This window comes from Phocoena phocoena, chromosome 15 (genome assembly GCF_963924675.1).
Source record: "Phocoena phocoena chromosome 15, mPhoPho1.1, whole genome shotgun sequence".
Lineage (NCBI taxonomy): Eukaryota > Metazoa > Chordata > Mammalia > Artiodactyla > Phocoenidae > Phocoena > Phocoena phocoena.
In genome coordinates, this window is record NC_089233.1 from 47,958,581 (window position 1) to 47,982,012 (window position 23,432).

Consider the following 23,432-nt stretch of genomic DNA (forward strand, 5'->3'; position numbering starts at 1 on the left):
CCCTCCCAGGAACTGGCCCAAGAAAAGGTTGAACCCAGAAGATAAGCCTTTGTGTGTACAATGAATTTGACTTTAGCTGGTAAACGTGGGAAGGAGGTGTGGGTGGGTGAATGTCGTGGGCTACAGGTGGGAGTGAGTGAGCGGGAGGTTGGCAACATACAAGCAATCCTTTTACATTAATATTTATTCTGGGAGAGTTAGAATTCTTAAGCAATACACTGCCTTTCCCCAACACTTCATTTGCGGAAAATTCACAAGGTATTAGCCCAGATGTGTATCATCAGAGACCCACAGGCTAACCAAATTGACCAGGCAGTTTTTCTTTTCCCACACACTGCTGTCTGAAGTGTACGGCCACAGGAAGGATTACATCGAATACTGGTAAGGGCCTTCCTCCAAGGCTGCACACTCAGCTTCCAGAAGCCCATCAGCCAAGCCCAGGGTGGTTCTTCATGACCAGTTGTGGAAAGCGGGAGGGAAAGCAAGCACCGTGGTTTCTCCTTTACATGATAGAGTCCTTGAAGCCCTGAAACCACAGTGGCAAAGCCAGAAAAACTGGGCGAGGGTTTCTCTACCTCAAACTGCCATGGAGGTTTCACTGATTGTCAACAGAGCTTCAGAAGCTGGAAAGAAAAGAATCTGAACAATTCCTTTACCCTCTGCTGTGGCTACTATCTTGAAGATCCAAAGAGTTGCTCTTAAAATGGCCTTTTCTGGCCTTGGGAAATCCAGCAGTGCTTCAGAGATAAGAGGATATTGTTCTTCTACTCTCTTAAGAAAAAACAAACGTTCTTTTCCATTCAGAAGTAGTAAGATTTTAATCTTTCCACCCAAGATTTCCCCTCAAACCTGTTAACTACCTGCCTACTCCATCTAGCTAATGCTCACTCTCTTCTTCTGGATACACAGACCAAAATTCTTGGGTTCTTTTTTTCATGTATCACAGAATAACAAACCGCCCCAAACCTGAGCAGCTTTGACAACAACTGTTTTATTTGCTCACAACTCTGTCAGTGAGACTTGGCTTTTCTGACTGGTTTTCCTGCTGCTCTCACTGGTAGTCACTGGCGTGCTGAACTTAGTTGGAGGGTGAACTGGGGCCTGGCCCAACTGAGCTTCCTTCCCCCTTGTCAGCTCAGGGCCTCTCCTGCATGAGGCCTCTCAACATGTTCCTTTCAAGACATGCTGCATCCAGGTTCCCAGCAACACAAAAGCAGAGGCTTATTATTTTTTTTTTTTTAATATTGAGCTGTATGAACTGTTTATATATTTTGGAGATTAATCCCTTGTCCGATGATTCGTTTGCAAATATTTTCACCCATTCTGAGGGTTGCCTTTTCGTTTTATTTGTTGTTTCCTTTGCTGTGCAAAAGCTTTTACGTTTCATTAGGTCCCATTTGCTTATTTTTGTTTTTATTTCCATTACTGTATGAGGTGGATCAAAAAACATCTTGCTGTGATTTATGTCAAAGAGTGTTCTCCCTATGTTCTCTTCTAAGAGTTTCATAGTGTGTGGTCTTATATTTAGGTCTCTAATCCATTTTGAGTTTATTTTTGTGTATGGTGTTAGGGAGTGTTCTAATTTCATTCTTTTACATGTAGCTGTCCAGTTTTCCCAGCCACTTATTGAAGAGACTGTCTCTTCTCCAATGTATATCCTGGCCTCCTTTGTCATAGATTAGTTGACCATAGGTGCATGGGTTTATCTCTGGCCTTTCTATCCTGTTTCATTGATCTATATTTCTGTTTTTGTGCCAGTACCATATTTTCTTGATTACTGTAGCTTTGTAATATAGTCTAAAGTCAGGGAGTCTGATTCCTCCAGCTCCATTTTTTTCACTCGACTACTTTGGCTATTTGGGGTCTTTCGTGTCTCCATACAAATTTTAAGATTTTTTGTTCTAGTTCTGTGAAAAGTGCCATTGGTACTTTGATAGGGATTGCATTGAATCTGTAGATTGCTTTGGGTAGTATAGTCATTTTCACAATATTGATTCTTCCTATCCAAGAACAGGGTATACCTCTCCATCTGTTTATGTCATCTTTAATTTCTTTCATCAGTGTCTTATAGTTTTCTGCATACAGGTCTTTCGTCTCCTTAGGTAGGTTTATTCCTAGGTATTTTATTCTTTTTGTTACAATGGTAAATAGGAGTATTTCCTTAATTGCTCTTTCAGATTTTTCATCATTAGTGTATAAGAATGCAAGAGATTTCTGTGCATTAATTTTGTATCCTGCAACTTTACCAAATTCATTGCTTAGCTATAGTAGTTTTCTGGTGGCATTGTTAGGATTCTCTATGTATAGTATCATGTCATCTGTAAACAGTGACAGTTTTACTTCTTCTTTTCCAGTTTGTATTCCTTTTATTTCTTTTTCTTCTCTGATTGCTGTGGCTAGGACTTCCAAAACTATGTGGAATAATAGTGGTGAGACTGGACATCCTTGTCTTGCTCCTGATGTTAGAGGAAATGATTTCAGCTTTTCACCATTGAGAATGATGTTTGCTGTGGCTTTGTCATATATGGCCTTTGTTATGTTGAGGTAGGCTCCCTCCATGCCCACTTTTTGGAGAGTTTTTATCATAAGTGGGCGTTGAATTTTGTCAAAAGCTTTTTCTGCATCTATTGAGATGGTCATATGGTTTTTATTCTTCAGTTTGTTAATATGGTGTATCACATTGATTGATTTGCATATATTGAAGAATCCTTGCATCCTTGGGATAAATCCCACTTGATCATGGTGTATGATCCTTTTAATGTGTTGCTGGATTCTGTTTGCTAGTATTTTGTTGAGGATTTTTGCATCTATATTCATCATTGATATTGGTCTGTAATTTTCTTTTTTTGTAGTATTTTTGTCTTGCTTTGGTATCAGGGTGATGGTAACCTCTTAGAATGAGTTTGGGAGTGTTCTTTCCTCTGCAGTTTTCTGGAAGAGTTTGAGAAGGATGGGTGTTAGCTCTTCTCTAAATGTTTGATAGAATTCACCTGTGAAGCCATCTGGTCCTGGACTTTTGTTTGTTGGAAGATTTTTAATCACAGTTTCAATTTCAGTGCTTGTGATTGGTCTGTTCATATTTTCTATTTCTTCCTGGTTCAGTCTTGGAAGGTTATACCTTTCTAAGAATTTGTCCATTTCTTCCAGGTTGTCCATTTTTATTGACAAAGAATTGCTTGTCGTAGTCTCTTATGCTTTGTATTTCTGTGGTGTCCATTGTAACTTCTTTTTCATTTCTAATTTTATTGATTTCAGTCCTCTCCCTCTTTTCTTGATGAGGCTGGCTAAAGGTTTATCCATTTTGTTTATCTTCTCAAAGAACCAGCTTTTAGTTCTATTGAACTTTGCTATTGTTTTCTTTGATTCTACTTCATTTATTTCTGCTCTGATCTTTATGATTTCTTTCCTTCTACTAACTTTGGGTTTTGTTTGTTCGTCTTTGTCTAGTTCCTTTAGGTGCAAGGTTAGACTGTGTATTTGAGATTTTTCTTGTTTCTTGTGATAGGCTTGTATTGCTATAAACTTCCCTCTTAGAACTGCTTTTGCTGCACCCCATAGGTTTTGCATCATTGTGTTTTCATTGTCATTTGTCTCTAGGTATTTTTTGATTTCCTCTTTGATATCTTCAGTGAACTCTTTTTTTTTTTTTTTTTTTTTTTTTTTGCTGTACACGGGCCTCTCACTGTTGTGGCCTCTCCCGTTGCAGAGCACAGGCTCCAGTCGTGCAGTCTCAGCGGCCATGGCTCACGAGCCTAGCCGCTCCACAGCATGTGGGATCTTCCAGGACCAGGGCACGAACCCGTGTCCCCTGCATCAGCAGGCAGACTCTCAACCACTGCGCTACCAGGGAAGCCCAAACTCTTGGTTATTTAGTAATGTATTGTTTAACCTCCATGTATTTGTGTTTTTTACATTTTTTTCCCTGAAATTGATTTCTAATCTCATAGTGTTGTGGTCAGAAAAGGATACTTGATAAGATATCAGTTTTCTTAAATTTACTGAGGCTTGATTTGTGACCCAAGATGTGATCTATCCTGGAGAATGTTCCATGAGCACTCGAGAAGAAAGTGCAATCTGCTGTTTTCGGATGTAATGTCCTATAAATATCAATTAAATCTATCTGGTCCGTTGTGTCATTTAAAGCTTGTGTTTCCTATTTAATTTTCTGTTTGGATGTGTCCATTGGTGTAAGTGAGGTGTTGAAGTCCCCCAGTATTACTGTGTTACTGTCAATTTCCTCTTTTATATCTGTTAGCAGTTGCCTTATGTATTGAGGTGCACCTACGTTGGGTGCATATATATTTATAATTGTTATATCTTCTTCTTGGATTGATCCCTTGATCATTATGTAGTGTCCTTCCTTGCCTCTTGTAACATTCTTTATTTTACCGCCTATTTCATCTGATATGAGTGTTGCTACTCCAGCTTTCTTTTGATTTCCATTTGCATGGAATATCTTTTTCCATCCCCTCACTTTCAGTCTGTATGTGTCCCTAGGTCTGAAGTGGGTCTCTTGTAGACAGCATATATATGGGTCTTGTTTTTGTATCCATTCTGCGAGCCTGTGTCTTTTGGTTGGAGCATTTAATCCATTCACGTTTAAGGTAATTATCGATATGTATGTTCCTATTACCATTTTCTTAATTGTTTTCACTTTGTTTTTGCAGGTCCTTTTCTTCTCTTGTGTTTCCCACTTAGAGAAGTTCCTTTAGCATTTGTTGTACAGCTGGTTTGGTGGTGCTGAATTCTCTTAGCTTTGGCTTGTCTGAAAAGCTTTTGATTTCTCCATCGAATCTGAATGAGATGCTTGCCGGGTAGAGTAATCTTGATTGTAGGTTCTTCCCTTTCATCACTTTAAATATGTCATGCCACTCCCTTCTGGCTTGTAGAGTTTCTGCTGAGAAATCAGCTGTTAACCTTATGGGAGTTCCCTTGTGTGTTATTTGTCATTTTTCCCTTGCTGCTTTCAATAATTTTTCTTTGTCTGTAATTTTTGCCACTTTGATTGCTTTGTGTCTTGGCTTGTTTCTCCTTGGGTTTATTCTATATGGGACTGTCTGCACTTCCTGGACTTGGGTGACTATTTCCTTTCCCATGTTAGGGAAGTTTTCAACTATAATCTCTTCAAATATTTTCTTGGGTCCTTTCTCTCTCTCTTCTCCTTCTGGGACCCCTATAATGCGAATGTTGTTGCGTTTCATGTTGTGCCAGAGGTCTCTTAGGCTGTCTTCATTTCTCTTCATTACTTTTTCTTTATTCTGTTCTGCAGCAGTGAATTCCGGCATTCTGTCTTCCAGGTCACTTATCCGTTCTTCTGCCTCAGTTATTCTGCTATTGATTCCTTCTAGTGTAGTTTTCATTTCAGTTATTGTATTGTTCATCTGTGTTTGTTTGTTCTTTAATTCTTCTAGATCTTTGTTAAACATTTCTTGCATCTTCTCGATCTTTACCTCCATTCTTTTTCTGAGGTCCTGGATCATCTTCAGTATCATTATTCTGAATTCTTTTTTCTGGAAGGTTGCCTATCTCCCCTTCATTTAGTTGTTTTTCTGGGGTTTTATCTTGTTTCTTCATCTGGTACATAGACTCTCTGACTTTTCATCTTGTCTATCGTTCTGTGAATGTGGTTTTTGTTCCACAGGCTGCAGGATTGTAGTTCTTCTTGCTTCTGCTTTCTGCCCTCTGGTGGATGAGGCTATCTAAGAGGCTTGTGCAAGATTACTGATGGGAGGGACTGGTGGTGGGTAGAGCCGGCTGTTGCTCTGGTGGGCAGAGCTCAGTAAAAGTTTAGTCCACTTGTCTGCTGATGGGTGGGGCTGGGTTCCCTCCATGTTGGTTTTTTGGCCTGATGCAATCCAACACTTGAGCCTACCTGGGCTCTTTGGTTGGCCTAATGGTGAACTCTTGGAGGGCTTACACCAAGGAGTACTTCCCAGAACTTCTGCTGCCAAGCCACAGCCACCCCCTGCCTCTGCAGGAGACCCTCCGACACTAGCAGGTAAGTCTGGTTTAGTCTCCTATGGGGTCACTGCTCCTTCCTCTGGGTCCTGATGCACACACTACTTTGTGTGTGCCCTCCAAGAGTGGAGTCTCTGTTTCCCCCAGTCCTGTTAAAGTCATGCAATCAAATCCTGCTGGCTTCAAAGTCTGATTATCTAGGAATTCGTCCTCCCATTGCTGGATGCACAGATTGGGAAGCCTGACGTGGGGCTCAGAACCTTCACTCCAGTCGGTGGATTTCTGGGGTATAAGTGTTCTTCAGTTTGTGAGTCACCCACCTAGCAGTTGTGGGATTTGATTTTATTGTGATTGCACCCCTCCTACCATCTCAGTGTCTTCTCCTTTATCTTTGGATGTGAGGTATCCTTTTTGGTGGGTTCCCGTGTCCTCCTGTCGATGACTGTTCAGCAGTTAGCCGTGACCCCAGTGCTCTTGCAAGAGAGAGTGAGAGCACATCCTTCTACCCCACCATCTTGAACCAATCTCCTCACTTTCTAATTTACCATGTAACTAACATATTTGTCTGGTTTATGTGTCTTCCTCCATGTGAAAGTATGCTCCCTGAAAACGGCATTTTTGTGTTACTCATGCTATCCCTCCAGCACCTGAGATGGTGCCTGGCACATAATAGGTCCTCAATAAATATTTTTTAAATGAGTAAATGAGAGCTCCTCATGGTGACATGGAAGAGACAGTGTGAAGCAGTGTAGTAGTTTTCTATTGCATCCCTAGAAAATTACCACAATCTTAGCAGCTTAAAGCAACACAAGATTATTATCCCACAATTCTGTCAGTCACAAGCCTTTGGTTGATTTCCTTTCTCCATCTCCCACAGGTCAAAATCAAGATGGTGGCAGGGCTACATTCCTTGTGAGAGGTGCCAGGGAAAAGTTTCTTTCCGGTTCATCAGGTTGTGGGAAGGATTCTGTTCCATGAGGCTGTAAGGATGAGATCCCCATGTCCTTGCTGGCTGCTGGTTGGAGGTTGTGTTCAGCTTTCACTGATATTCCTTGGCTCCTGGCCCCCTTCCTCCATCTTCAAAGCCAATGACAGCTGGGTTGAGTCCCTCTCATGCTTTGAATCCCTGACTCATCTCCTTAGCCCTGTCTCTCCCACATACTTCTGGCTACAGGAGGGAAAGGTTCTCCACTTTTCAGAGCGCTTGTGATTAGATTGGGCCCAACTAAGCAATCCAAGATAATATCCCCATTGTAAGGTCCATACTGTAATCACATCTGCAAAGTCCCTTTTGTCATGTAAGTGACATATTACAGGTTATGGGGATTAGGGCATGAGCATCTTTGAGGGCCATTATTCTGCCTTCCAGAAGCGTTAGAAGTGCAGTGAACTGAAGGAAGGATATCAGATGCTGGCCCTGGCATGCTAACCTCCTATGTAGTCTTGAACAAGTCCCCTAAATTCTTGGGGTCACAGTTTCCTCATGTGCCAAATTAAGGATGTTGGATTAAATCAGAGCTCCCTAGAGTTTAGGCTTCCTTATAAAATAATGGGTCTGGTAATGCTGAGCCACAATGATGCCATAGTTCCTCCAGCCTCCTTCGTACCTTTATATGACCTACTCTGAATACTATGTTTTTCACTTGCTTGTTAAGCAAATGTCTAAAACTTTGATATACTGTATTGAAATCGATGCTCTCAAATATTGCTGGTAGAGGTATGTAATACAGCACTTCTGAGGGCAATTTGGCAATATCTATCAAAATTACCTGTGGATTTACCCTCTAAATCAGCAGCATACTTCTGGGAATCAATACACCTACACACATACCAAAATGACATATGTGCAAGGATGTTTGTTGCAGCACGTTTGTAATAGCAGATTATTGGGGATAACCCATACTTATTATAAAAATATTAAATGAACTATGATTTATCCACAGAATGGAATGGTATTAAGCTGTTGAAAAGGAAGATGAGTTTCTCTTTTTGATGGTGTGGAAAGATCTTCAGGATATATTAGATGAAAAGGGCAAAGCAAAAGTTAGTGTGTATAACATCCTGCCTTTGGGATAAGAATTAGGACAAAGACTATATATAACGATTTTCTTATATTGCATACATAAATTCTGGAAGGATACATAAGGAAGAAAGATTGATATCTATAGGGGTGACAACTCTAGGGATGAGGAATGGAGTAAAGAAGGGACTGGATGAGAGAAAACATGTTAATATAACTGATCACCTTCTGCTCTAGTCTCAGAAAGGCCTCTTGCTCTTGGATATGCTCTTCTATCCCCCCACTTTTTAAAAACTTTTTACTGGAGTATAGTTGTTTTACAATGTTTTGTTAGTTTCTGCTGTACAACAAAGTGAATCAGCTATATGTATACATATATCCCCTCTTTTTTGGATTTCCTTCCCATTTAGGTCACCACAGAGCATTGACTAGAGTTCCCTGTGCTATACAGTTCTCATTAGTTATCAGTTTTATACATAGTATCAATAGTGTATATATGTCAATCCCATTCTCCCAATTCATCCCACACCCCTTCCCCCCCGGTATCCATACATCTGTTCTCTAGGCATTTGAGTGAGGATTACCATTTGTGACCTGGCCTCATCCAGCTCCCTGCTCAGGACTGCTCCTGAGCAGATGTCCAAATCAGATGCCCTGGCCAGACCAGAATCCTTACCAGAGGCAAAGAGTGGATTCAGAGTCAATTACCAAAAATCTCTTCCATTGCCTCAGTGTTTGGTCATATTTTCCATGTTTTACTTTAATTTCATTTGATTCATGGTTACAGTTAGGGGCTATTGGCAACTGGTTGACTCCCAAAACATGAAACTATTATTTAGGGCAATACTGGCTGCAAGATAGATAGCCCCCCAAATCTCAAAGTCTAAATATGATAAAGCTTTCTTGCACAGATGAAGTCTAAGTGGCAGCCATCCTCCAAACAGTGATTCAGGAACTGAGGTCCTTCCATCCTTTGGCTCCAAAATATTTCATGCATGGCTTCCAATGTCTCTGCAGAAAGGGTAAGAGAGAGGCTCATGTCTAGAAGAGTAGACATGAGAAGAAAGGGTTGGGGCACATGAAGCAGCAGGAAATGTGAATGTGAGTATCTGAGCAAGTGTCTTCACTGGAGCTCAAGGACTACATGTCTTTCATCTCTTCTATTTTTTAAGACCATTTTTATAAGGATATTGATTTCTGCATTTGGAGTCTTAAAACTTCATAGCTAGACAAGGCAACAAAGATCATTTAGTAATTACCAACATTTGATATTTTTAAAGTACTCAGAAAGAGAATGTGATGTGTTCCAAATCACAGGGTAAATATACTTCACCAAAATAGTGTAGGCATTTCACAAATCAAATAAGCAATTAAACAACGGCAAAAACAAGCCCCAGAGAGGGGAGAGAGAAATGAGTAAGCAGAGTTGCTATATCATCTAAAATGTCCAATTTTCAACATAAAATTACAAGACAGCAAAAAGGATAGGTACATGTGACCTAGCCTTGGAGGAAAATGAGCAACAGAAACTATCTCAGAGGAGGGCCAGATGTCAGATTTAACAAAGACTTTAAAGTAGCCATCACAAATATTGTTGTGGACTGAACATTTGTGTCTCTGCACCAAATTCAAAATTTGAAATCCTAGCCTCTACTGGTGATGATAGTGAGAGGTGGAGCCTTTGGGAGATAGTTAGGTCATGAGAGTGAAGCAATCATGAGTGGGATTAATGCTCTTATAAGAAACCTGAGAGAACTAATTTCCTCTCTCTGCTCTTTGCCATTTGAAGGCACAGCAATAAGACAGACATCTGCAAACCAGGAAGAGGGCTCTCAACAGAATCCAGTCATGCTGGCACCTGATCTTGGACTTCTCAGCCTTCAGAATGGTTAGAAATAAATGTTTGTGGTTTAAGCCACCCAAGACAGAAATGCTCAAATAACTAAAGGAAACCATGCTTGAAGCAGTAAAGTGAGATATGAAGACAATATCTCATGGAATAGATAATATCAATAAAGAGAGAGTAATTATAAAAAAGAACCGAATGGAAATTTTGGAGTTGAAAAGTATGACTGAAATTTTTTTAAAAAATATATTAGAGGAGCTCAACAGTAGATTTGAACTAGCAGAAAAAAGAACTAGCAAATTTGATAGATCGATAGAGATTAGACAATGTGGGGGACAGAGAGAAAATAAAATGAAGAGTAAAGATCCTCAAGGAAATGTGGGACACCTTTAAGTTCACCTATGTATGCATAGTGGAAGTATTTGAAGGAGAGGAGAAAGAGAAAGAAGAAGGAAAAATGTTTGAAGAAATAGCAGCTTAAAAACTTCTCAAATTTGCTGAAAAACTTTGATCTACACACTCAGGAGGCTCATCGAACTTCAAGTAGGATAAATGCAAAGAGATCCACAAATAGACACATCATGATAAAAGTGCTGAAAGCCAAAGACAAGGAGAACACCTTGAAAACGAGAAAACTGAATCATCTCTTATAAGGGAAGGGAACCCCCAGAAAATTAATGGCTGATTTTGATCAGAAACCATAGAGGCCAGGAGGCAGTGGAACAGCATATTCAAAGTGCTTAAATAAAAACTCTTAACAAGAATCTTATACCCAGCAAAATTATCTTTCAAAAATGAAGGTAAAATTAAGATATTTCCACATAAACCAGAGAGAGAGAGAATTTGTTGCTAGCACACTAGCTTTACAACAAATATTAATGGAAGTCCTTCAGACTGAGAGCAAGTAAACCCAGATGGAAATTGGAATCCACACAGAAAAACAAAGAGAGTCAGTAAAGGTGATCATGTATTTATAAAATATGGTATAAATGCATATTTTTTCCTTTCTTCTATTACCTAATTTAAAAAGCAAGTGTATAAAATAGTATGTAAGTAATTGCATTGTTGGACCTAGAATGTATAATGTAATATATTTGACAGCACAAAGGATATGAGTGGGAGCAGAGCTGTATTGGAATAAGAAAATGAAAACAGATGGTATCTTGAACCCACAGGAACAAATAAGGAGAACCGAAATGGGTAAATAAGAAAGTAAACATAACAAATGTACAAATATACACTTGCCCTTCTTTCTTATTGCAGCTTCTTTAATAGATACAAAATTATATTACATAATAATTATAATGATGAATTGTATTTGCAACATCTATAGATGTAATATGTATGATAATAGCACAAAAAGGGAGTATGGTAAATAGAGCTATATAGGAATAGCATTTCTATTTCTTGTTGGAATTATGTTAGAATAAATTTGAGGTTGATTCTTATAAGATATATATGGTAAACCCTAGACCAACCACTAAGGAAATAATGAAATAAATAGTGAAAAAGATCATTAAAGGAATTAAAATGTTACACTAGAAATAGTCACTGAATGCAGAATAAAGTAGTAACTTTGCTGTACACCTGAAACAGTGTAAATCAACTGTACTTCAATTAAAAAAAATAAAGCAGTAAATGAGGAATAAAGGAACAAAACAGACATAAGACATACAGAAAACAAAAAAATTAAATGGCAAATATAGATTTAACTATATCAATAATAACACTGGACAGCTCAATATTAAAAAAACAAACAACTCAATCAAAAAATGGGCAGATGACCTAAATAGACGTTTCTCCAAAGAAGACATACAGATGGCCAAGAAGCACATGAAAAGCTGCTCAACATCACTAATTATTAGAGAAATGCAAATCAAAACTACAATGAGGTATCACCTCACACCAGTTAGAATGGGCATCATCAGAAAATCTACAAACAAGAAATGCTGGAGAGGGTGTAGAGAAAAGGGAACCCTCTTGCACTGTTGGTGGGAACGTAAATTGATACAGCCACTATGGAGAACAGTATGGAGGTTCCTTAAGAAACTAAAAATAGAATTACCATATGACCCAGCAATCCCACTACTGGGCATATACCCAGAGAAAACCATAGTTCAAAAAGACACATGCACCCCAATGTTCATTGCAGCACTATTTACAATAGCCAGGACATGGAAGCAACCTAAATGCCCATCAACAGACGAATGGATAAAGAAGATGTGGTACATATATACAACGGAATATTACTCAGCCATAAAAAGGAATGAAATTGGGTCATTTGTAGAGACGTGGATGAATCTAGAGACTGTTATATAGAGTGAATTAAGTCAGAAAGAGAAAAACAAATATCATATATTAATGCATATATGTGGAACTTAAAAAAATGGTACAGATGAACCAGTTTGCAGGACAGAAATAGAGACACAGATGTAGAGAACAACATATGGACACCAAGGGGAGAAGGTGGCAGGGGGTGGGTGGTGGTGGTGTGATGAATTGGGAGATTGGGATTGACATATATACACTAATATGTATAAAATGGATAACTAATAAGAACCTGCTGTCTAAAAAAATAAATTAAAAAAATAGCATTAGATGTTTTATTAGTCAGGGATCTCCAGAGAAATAGAACCAGTAGGATAGTGCATATCTGTGAAAATTATTTTTCATAAGGAACTGGCTCACACAATTATGGAGGCTGACAAGTTCAAATCTGCAGTGTGGGCTGGCAGACTTGAGAACCATGAGCCCCAGTGGTGCAGTGCTAGTCTGAAGGCCAGCAGCTTGGAGACCAAGCAGAGTCAATAGTGCAGACAAAGTCTGAAGGAAGTCTCCCAGGGAATTCTCTCTTGCTCTGGGTGATCAGTCTTTTTTGTCCAATTCAAGACTTCAGCTGATTGGGTGTGGTCCACCCACATTTTGAAGGATAATCTGCTTTACTCAGCGTTCACCAATTTAAATGTTAATCTCATCCAAACTTTGCCTTTCAAAGTAACATAAAATTAACCATCACAGATGTGAATGGATTAAACAATCTAATCAAAAGGCTGAGATTGTGAGACTGGACTGAAAAACAAGATCTGATTATCTGCTGTCTACAAGAGACATACTTTAGATCCAAATATACAAATAAGTTAAAAGTAAAAGGATAGACTAAGATATATCATGCAAACAGCAATCACAATGCTTTGAAGCTAGATTGGTTATAATATTGTCTAATATTATTGTCAATAATAGTATTAGACAAAATATACTTTAAAACAAAATATGTTATTAGAGATAAAGAGGGGAATTTTATAATGATAAAGGACTCAATCCATTAGGAGATTATAAAAATTATAAACATACCTGTACATAACAGCAGACCCTGAAAATACATGCAGCAAATCTGACACAATTGAGAGGAGAAGTAGACAATACGATTAGAGTCAGAGACTTCAATGCCCCATTTTCAATATTGGATAGAACAACTAAGCAGAAGATCAACACAACAGAAATAAAACAGAACAACTTTATTTCAACAGAAATAAAAGACTCAAATAACATTATACGTGGTGTGCACCTAACAGACATTTTTAGAACACTGTACCCAGCAATAGTAGAATACACACTCTTCTCAAATGCACATGAAATGTTCTTCAGGATAAACCTTATCTTCAGGATAAAACTTCTTCAGGATAAGCCGTATGTAGATGGCTGTCTTCTCTCTGTCTTCCTCTGTGAATATCTGTGTCCTAAGCTCCTCTTCTTATAAGGACATTAGTCATATTGGATTAGAGCCCTCCCACATGACCTCATTTTACTTTAATCAATTTTAAAGGTCCTATCTCCAAATGCAGTCACTTTCTGAGGTACTGGGGGTGAGGGCTTTGACTTATGAATGAATGTTGTGGGGAACAATTCAACCCATAAGACATTATAAATAAACATTTGCTAGTTTGAGTGAGGACCCCTTGTAAAGGAAAAAAATCATTGTTCCCTGGTGTTAATATAAATTATTTTTATATTTTTTAATATTATAATTATATTTAATTTTAATTTTATATTATAATTATTATAGTCTTTTATAATCATAATCCCAGTAGATTTACAAGTGAATACAACAAAATCCAAAATCAATAAAGTTCACATTAACAATAAGATAATGAATTATATTACATTGTTTTTTGTTATTGTTTTACCATAAATCATTGTTTAACTTTGGTTTTTGTGGTTTTTAGTTCTAAAATTTCCATGTGTTTTTTCTTTTTATCTTGTTTCTTTGCTGAGACTTTCTATTTTTTATTCATTTGTTTCAAGCATGTTCCTAGTTGCTTGTTGAAGCATGTTTATAATAGCTTCTTTAAAATCTTTGTCAGACAATCCTAACATCTTGGTGTTGGCATTTGTTGACTGTCTTTTGTCATTCAAGTTGAGATCTTCCTGATTCTTGGTATGAGTGGTGTTTGATTGAAACCTGGGTATTTGGGATATTATGTTATAAGTCTCTGCATCTTATTTAAATCTTGTCTTTTAGCAGGCCTCCTCTGACACCACTCTGGAGGGAGAAGGGGAGCACTCCCTTATTACTTGCCAGATGGAAGTGGAAAAGTCCAGGTTCCCCACTCAACTGCATTGACACCCATGGGGGAGCAGCTCCTTATTACTGCTCAGTGGGGGTGAGAGTTCAGGCTCCCACTAGGTTTTTGCCGACACCATGCCAGCTAGGATGGGAAGGGGTACTTTGTCTTTACTCCCTAGAGGAGATGAAAGTCTCTAGTGCCTGCTTGGCCTTCTCTGACACCACTTGGCAGAGGGGTATTGGGACAGCTGTCACAGCCTGATGTGGGTGGAAATCTAGGCTTTCCCCTTGACCTTCACTGGAAGGAGTGGGATTGGAGATGCAGACTTTTAACCTGTGATGTTTGGCTGGAATAGAGCAGTTATTGTCTAAAAGTTTCCTGTTTTGCTAGGCTGCCCCTTTTCTGGTCCACTGGAACTGAGAGAGCAGACTTTTCTTGGGGCTCGTTTTGTCTGTGCCCATTGGTGTTTCTGGGTTGCTTGCTTCTCCAGTACCCAGTCTGGACACATGAGGTAAAGTGAAAACCTGGCCAACTCATGCCATGTTGTTCTTCAGGACCCCAGGTCCCTAACTGGTCTGACTTCTTTTCTCCACCTTTCCAATTTTCTTATTTTTTTTTTATACATAATTTCCCATTTTTTTTAGCTGTACTTAGTGGAAGAAATAGGGGAAAGTACTACTCCATCTTTCCAGAAGCAGAAGCACTGATTTTTATTGTAGAAGCATTTATTTGGAAACTGAATATTTCACTAGTTGACTTGATTCTCTTGCTTTTGAACTTGATAGCCATCATCGGAGTTACCAACATTATTGGCATTATACTTCCTTTGGATAATAAACTTGTCTTTAACTACCCATTATTCTTCTAGCCAATCCACTTAAAAGACACCCTGGGAAATTATGCTGTAGGCATTTCATGAAAATATCCTAGCTGAGAGTTGACCACTCACTGCATTTACTGCTGACAAAGATTGATGCATAGACTGCTCTATGTACCATCTCTGGTCAACCCTAAACAATAAAGATAATACCACTCCGGCTATTGTTTACACGCAACGTACCTGATTTTGCCTCAGTCCTCCCACTTTCTCTTTTCCAGCTACACAAAATCTTTCATCATTACTACAACCTCAAATACAATGCAAATGAAGTTGCCTTTCATGAATTACTTGCAGGGTGACTCTGAATATGTTTGTATTAATTTATTTTAGTTTGTCATCAAAATGAAAAAATTTTTAATTGCAAAATTCATTGAATTCCTGGGTTCTGGAGGCTATATCTATAAATTCACACGAGCCCACAAACTCTAGTTTGAGAAACTTAGGGCTTGATTATTTCCAAATCTAGCTGGTTAATGAGAAGAGTTACAATGTACTGCAAGCTAGCCTTCAGGTGGCTGTTAAATATTGGGGCACATGAATGGGGGAAAGGGACAGGCAGGCACCATCTGGCTGGTGGAGGAATGATGATGATGATACGTCTGTATCATTCGCTGACAATCCTCCTCTGTATCCCTGGACACTATCATTTCCAGTGTGATACAGCTGATTTCCAAATACCAGTATCTGCATCTCTGTGCCCAAGGGCTCTCTCCAAAACTAGGAGTTCTGGCAGGCCAGAACTGCCAGGGCATTAACACTTCCTGGAGGAGCCCTCAGCTCATGATTCTCAGGATATTGGGGTATTCATCCTCACTCTGGAGTGGGATATCGTTGAGGCTTGTGTTTGCACCATTGCCCAGAATGTCCATTTGGTATTTCCAGTTTCCCACCGTGGTGACTTCCTCGCTAATACATCCTTTACTGGCTGCCTTCTCTTCCTGTCTCATATCCCCACCCCCGGTGTTTCCTCTACCTCCCAAATAAAGTCCTTGCACTCAAATTCTTATCTCAGGGTTTGCTTCTGGTAGAAAAGCACTTTTACTTATGATACCTCGTTTGACCCGTACAACAACTCTGGATGGTAGGAAGTTATATTACTCAAGAACTGCGAAGGAATGTGAGCCCCATATTCTGTTCTGTTCTTTTATGTGTCCCAAGAACAGCACCTGGCACATTACAGATGCTCAATAAATAATTGATGAATAAATGAAGAAACTGATGCTCCTTTAAGTAATTTGATCAAGTTGCCTGTGAGAGAGCCAGGACTCCAAACACAGTGCTCTCTGCACTCTACACTCAGGGTACTGTTCCTAACACGCTTATCTCTGATCATGGTTTGTGGAGGAACTTAAAGATGATTTAAATATGCCAGTATCATCAGCCGGTTCTAAACCATAGCAATGTCAATGTTTTCAGGGTTGGTGGAAGTGATCTGTTAGTGAAAATATTAAAGATATTTATGGCTCGAAATGCCAAGTCTGCTTGTTGATATCACACAGACATTTGGGATCACATCATTCCCACGGTGGCCCTCTGGAGCAACACAGCCCCATAAAATAGAGGCAACTAGTCTTTTTCAGCTCCAAAATAGTTAAACACATCCTAGTCCAAGCCTTGTTTTTATGTTCTCCTCATCAGTGGTGCGAACATCTTAAAGTCACTTCACTTGAAGGAACCTCATTCTTTAATACTCTAATTTGAGCTTAAAAAATCATTTTGCACCTCCTTTATGCATTCTAATGAGTCCTGTAATAAATGGACATTTGTAGGTAAAACGATATGCAGGAGTAGAAACAAAGAAAAAATATCCATTGCAGTTAGCTATTAGATTAGATACTAACTCATTAATCAAATTTTACTTAAATCCTGCATCTTCCCCCAAATGAATGGTTATTCTGTGAAACCATTTTGATCCCCGGGCACTGCTTTCCCTAAACGCCTTAGAGTCATCAGGCACATTAAAGGGTATCCGATTTCATTGGTCTAAGCTGAGTGATCGCAATTCATCAAGGCATGAAAAGTCTGTCCAGTCTTGTGGAATATCATTAAATGGTTCAAGGACGTTTCTAATCTTAATGATGGCCAAGGGGGAACAACTATTATGATGATGAATGGGAATGAATATCTGGAGAAAGTTCAAGGCATGTTATACTTACAAAGACTAATACACGTTGTTTATCTAAATCATCCAACTGATTAAAGAAACACACAAAGCCCAAGACAGTTAAAAGCAGAGAACCAAATAGGGTTTGACCTACCCTGGTATATTTATCGCTGACCATGTCATGCGTGTAAAATGTATTGCTCCACCAAGATACTGTGTATATAAATTGGGAGGGTCTTTCGAGGCTGATGTTGAGTAACATAGGCTGTCCAGTTTATTGCCTGGCTAAATATTTATATAAAATGAGTTCATTGATGGTGGGGAAGCCTCCATAAAAGGAGTCTTTCAGTGTTACTAACTGACTAGCTACAACGCCCATGGCTTAGCAAGAGCTAGGTGGTGGTAACTTAGGTACTTTCGCTCCTAAAACCAATTCCTGAGCAGCTTAGTGTTTTTAATCCCTGACCTGAGTTAAACATTTTTGTGTGTATGGAGCCAAGTAAGGCACTACCCTCTTGGTTCTAAGAGCAGTTCAGAATCTGCAAGGAAAGGGAAAATGCTTTTCGGTACACATCCAGAAGAAGAATGCTCTTTGGAGCCATCTCTTGCTGGGAGAACATGGCTATTAAATGCACACCATTTTTAGCACAGGGCAGTCAGTGCTGAGTTAAACGAGGGAAGACTCATTTCATATCATAAAGGCCAGAGAAAAAAATCTCTTACGCAGGGGGACTTTGTCTTGGCTGACCTTTCCCTCGGCAGGAGGAGGAAAAAATCAACCATATAGGTGGCTGGGAGGATGTTGGGCCATGATCCAAAGACTTAATCATAGTAAATATCTTTTCAGTAGTTCTGGGAGAGGTAGGTTATAGGGCTGAAATAGTGCAGCCATTGCTTAAAGGATTGTTTAAAGATAAGCTGGAACAGTACAAGACTTAGAATTAAAGACTTTCTTCACTTGAAATCTGACACACCTCGTACTTCTGGTTTTCCTCATACCTTCCTGGTTTCTCTTTCTCTGTATTCTTTCATGGTTTCTCTTCACTTCCTGTCCTCTGAACATTGGTGGTCTCAGGGCTTGGTTCTCAGCCCTCTTGTCTCCATAGATGATCTTATTGAGTCTGATGGCTTTAAATATCATGCCTCCCAAATCTCCAGCCTGAACTACACCTGAACTCCAGACTATTGACTTGCATCTCTACTGTGACATCTAATAAAGCATTTTCAGAATATGTCCAAACCTTTAGTTTCTGTCTATCCATCCCCTTACCCCCTCCCCCAGAATTCACCATTTCAGTTGAAATTGTTCTCATTTACTCAGCTGCTGTGTTAAAAATCTAGAAGTTGTCTGCTTTTTTTCTTACCTCCACAAAATAGATTCTGAACTGCAGCATAAGGAGTAGGCTAACTTAGAAAGATACACTCTAATTTGGTCTTGGGAGATGTAGTAAGTAGGGCATCTGATGAACAGCAAACTACTCCAGGTCACTTCATGTTCTTTTTTCTTTTGATGGGCATAGGTATTTCAGCAGAGATGCCAAATTGGCCCATCTCAGGGCTCAGATATGTAGACTTCAAATCCTGGGTCTTTGTATTCAAAACTAGGAGTTTCAGTCCCGCTCTATTAAGCTCACAGGCAGGAATACAGGGCAAATTGTTGTATGTCAAGTGGACCTCTGTTATCTGTCCATCTTTGGTTACTGTAGACCCAAAAGATGTGAGGAGAATTGATAAGACCAAATCAGCACCTGCCCCTCCCACAATGGCCTTGGCACTATTCATCTCCATCTTCTGGCATCTTTTCTTCCCTAAGGAATTGTCTCCCCCTCTTAACCTCACTTCACTCTCAGCTCACTGCAGTTGAGAAGACATGGCCCATCCTCTTCAGACTCCCAGACCAGCATTTTCGTATTTCTTACTTCATTTTTCATAATCAAACATTTTATAATGAAGAAATGGAATTCTTTACTTAAATGATGATGAAAAACATTTCTTTCTTATTAAAGGAGCTAGAAAAGTAATACATTGCTATACTAGAAAATTTTAAAAATACGGACAAAGAAAAAAATTAAATTTCCTTACAGTCCCATCACTGAGAAATAATCACAACTGTTAACATTTTTAAAGGTTTTCCTTTCATTTTTTTTCAGTGCATTTATATTCAGGATAAAATATTGTCCCAAATCTTATCTGCAATGGAACTTTTTTGTGAGTTATTATACACACAACTTCTCATGGGAAGAAACTGGCATTCATAATAAATTGCATAAGCAATTTTCTGATAGATTCTGATGGGATTGAGAAACTCATCCTCCCAGTTGACTTTCAGCTGACTGTCAGTAAATATTCTACAGATTTTTAACTAGACATTTTTTTTCTTTTTGTATCTGGTCATAACAATGATTATCTAACCATTTCTTTTCTTATAAAATGTCTCCATTAAGAATAAATCCTTGGGACTTCCCTGGTAGCGCAGGGGTTGAGAGTCCGCCTGCCGATGCAGGGGACACGGGTTCGTGCCCCGGTCCGGGAAGATCCCACATGCCGCGGAGCGGCTGGGCCCGTGAGCCATGGCCGCTGAGCCTGCGCGTCCGGAGCCTGTGCTCCACACGGGAGGGGCCACAGCAGTGAGAGGCCCACACACCGCAAAAAAAAAAAAAAAAAAAAAATTAGCAAAAAAAAGTATAAATCCTTGAACTAGCCTGCTGTATTTCCTTTTCCTGCAGCAAGATTGTCATAAAACTTTAGTGTATGCTCTTAACCAAATTATCTTAAAAAAGTTATTTTTTTAAATTACCATACATGAGACCTTGTTGCTTTGTAATAAGAATAAATTATTTTTACACCAATTATATATTCCCCAAATGCTCTGTCTCAAAAATCTGGATGTCCTGTCCACAGGAGATACCTCTGGTGGATCCTATTTTGAGAAGGCACAGGGAATGTTTACTGGAAATCAAGTAAACAGTACACACCTTGAGAACCAGCACTGTGCTATATTATACTTTTATCCCCGGAAAAGAACCAAATGCTTACTGCAAGGGTAGTAAGTATAGACACTAATAGGGCATGGCATCATCAGAGGGACCATGACCTAATTGCTAGAATGGTCACAGCTAACACTTACATAGCTCTTAGTATATGAAAGTATACTTTAACTCTTAGAATAAAAGCACTTCATACATATTAGTTTAATCCACATAACAACCCTTTGAGGTAGGAACTATATGTTCCAATGGAGAAACTGAGGTACAGAGAGATACTATGACTTTCTCAAGGTGAAATAGTTAATGGCAGAGCCAGAATTTTAATCCTACTTGAGCCCCCATGTCCTCAACCCTCTACTGATCCTCAACACCATAGAGATAAAGGCCAAGAGACCCACATTCTTACTCTGGTTCCGTCCTGCTTTTGACCAGCTGTGGACCCTTGGGTGTGCCATTCATCTATTCCACAAATATCTGTTGAGCACCTACATAAGAGACAGTCTCCAAAGGGGGCTGCCATCAGTTCCTTCCCTCTCTGTATATGCGTTTTGTTTCTCCTCCCTTTGAATCTTGACTAGCCCGGTCACTGCTTTGACAAATAGAATGAAGCACAAGTGAAATTATAGGACTTCTGAGCCCAGGACATAAGGGGATTGGAAACTTCTATTTTATTCCTCTTGGAACATTCATTTTGGAACCCAGCTGTCCTACTGTGAGGAAGCACAGCAGGCACATAGAGAAGCCCATGTAAGATAGCTTCAGTGAGGCAACTAGCCAGCAACTTGCATCAAATGTTAACTGTGTGAATGAGGCCATTTTGGACCTTTGTTATCCCAAAGGATAACAAGTTATCCCATTGTCTCAGTCATTATCATGTGAAACAGAAGAATCGTGAACAGTAACGTAATGTTTAAACAGCTAAGTTTGGGGCGGTTAGTTAAGAAGCAACTGATAACCGAAACAACCTACTATATGCATATGACACCTCATCTTTAAAATGTGGACATTAAGACCTATCTCACTGGTCTTTCAGGAATGCAGATGAAGTAGAAAATTCCAAACATAATTGTACCAATGCAGTATGGAAACTTCAGTCCAACATTTGAATATGTATTTTTAATTATACCCAAAGAATACTAGACGACAGATATGTTGTCTCTTCTCTTTGGTTCTCTTCTTATTTGAAACATATTTGCTTTCTTTTCCATTCTGTGAAAGAGAAGTGGCCAGAAGAAACAAAATAGTTATCTGATCCTGAAGACAAAGGAATTGAAGAGAATGCTAATGAATTCCTAGCCTGATAGGGGTGAATTTATCCTTCAGCCTGCAAGGTTTTCCTTCTTCATTTTCAGTCTCTTACCTGGCAATTACTCGCTCCTCCTATCTCAGCCTGAGGGGCTTAATCCTTTGCAGATTTCTCACAGTAGGCCCATTAAATGCTTCTTCGGCACCACACAGCCTTCCTTTACAGCACTCAGCACAGTTTATAGTCACTCATATTTGTGGAATTAGTTTATTAGTGTCTCTCTTCCTTACTTTATGGAATGAGAATCAAACCTCTTTATATCTCCTGGTTCATAGACCTCAAAAAGAAAATTGAATGAATGTATAAATGAACTGGAAAAGGGGCTAACAGAACAAAACTGCCAAGCCAACAGCTGTGACTTTACAAATATAATTGAAAATCTGCATGTGTTTGTCAACTGCCAACTCCCCAAAAGACCATATCAGTACTCTGTTGATCAAGTAAAGCTGTTTAGTACTTACTGCCATAAGGGAGAACCCCACCTTGACAAAGTTTTAGTAGTAGCTTAAAAGGGACTGGTCAAGGGCAGATATGTATAGGTGAAACAGGAGGGAAGGGGGCAGGGCACAACTTTTAAAAGGATGACAAAGCCATGAGACATGACATAAATTGTTAAAACCAACTAGGTCCAAGATGGAGGACGAGACTTCCACTAGATTTTTAACCTCAGTATATGCTCATTGTAACACATCAGCACACTAAATGACACACCCACAGGTGCCATGACAGTTCCAAGGCTGACCATAAAAGGTCAACAAGTGGGTGGTGGCCCAATTCCTGGAAATCCACACCCTTTCTCCCAAATAGCTGGAATACTCCTCCCACTCATTAGCATATGAAATTACCCAGCCCTATAAAAAATGTCAACCCCAAACCTTGTTGCCTCTCGCCTTCTGAGATGGCCCACACTCTGTCTATGGAGTGTGTTTCTCTCTAAATAAATCCACTTCTTACCTGTCACTTTGTCTCTCAGTGAATTCTCTCTGTGATGAGACATCAAGAACCTGAGTTTCACTGAATCCTGGGACCAGGTGTATGATTTCACTTAAAAGACCATGGGGGAGACCTTCAAGATGGCAGAGGAATAAGATGTGGAGATCACCTTCCTCCCCACAAATACATCAACAGTACATCTACATGTGGAACAACTCCTACAGAACACCTACTGAACACTGGCAGAAGACCTCAGACTTCCAAAAAGGCAAGAAAATCTGCACATACCTGGGTAGGGAAAAAGAGAAAACAGAAACAAAAGAATAGGGATGGGACCTGCATCCCTGGGAGGGAGCTGTGAAGGAGGAAAATTTCCATACACTAGGAAGCCCCTTCACTGGTGGAGATGGAGGGTGGCAGAGGGGGGAAGCTTTGGAGCCACGGAGGAGAGCACAGCAACAGGGGTGCAGAGGGAAAAGCAGAGAGATTCCCACACAGAGTATCAGTGCCGACCAGCACTCACCAGCCTGAGAGGCTTGTCTGCTCACCCGCCGGGGCAGGTGGGGCCTGGGAGCTGAGGCTCGGGCTTTGGAGCTCAGACCCCAGGGAGAGGACTGGGGTTGGCTGTGTGAAGATAGCCTGAAGGGGGCTAGTGTGCCACAGCTAGCCAGGAGGGAGTCAGGGAAAAAGTCTGGACCTGCTGAACAGGCAAGAGAGGTGCGACAGGCAAGACCATTGTTTCTGGGTGTGTGAGAAGAGGGGATTCCCGATCTGTGTGCCCACAGAAGACAGAGCACTGCCTAAGTGAGCTCCAGAGATGGGCATGAGTCACG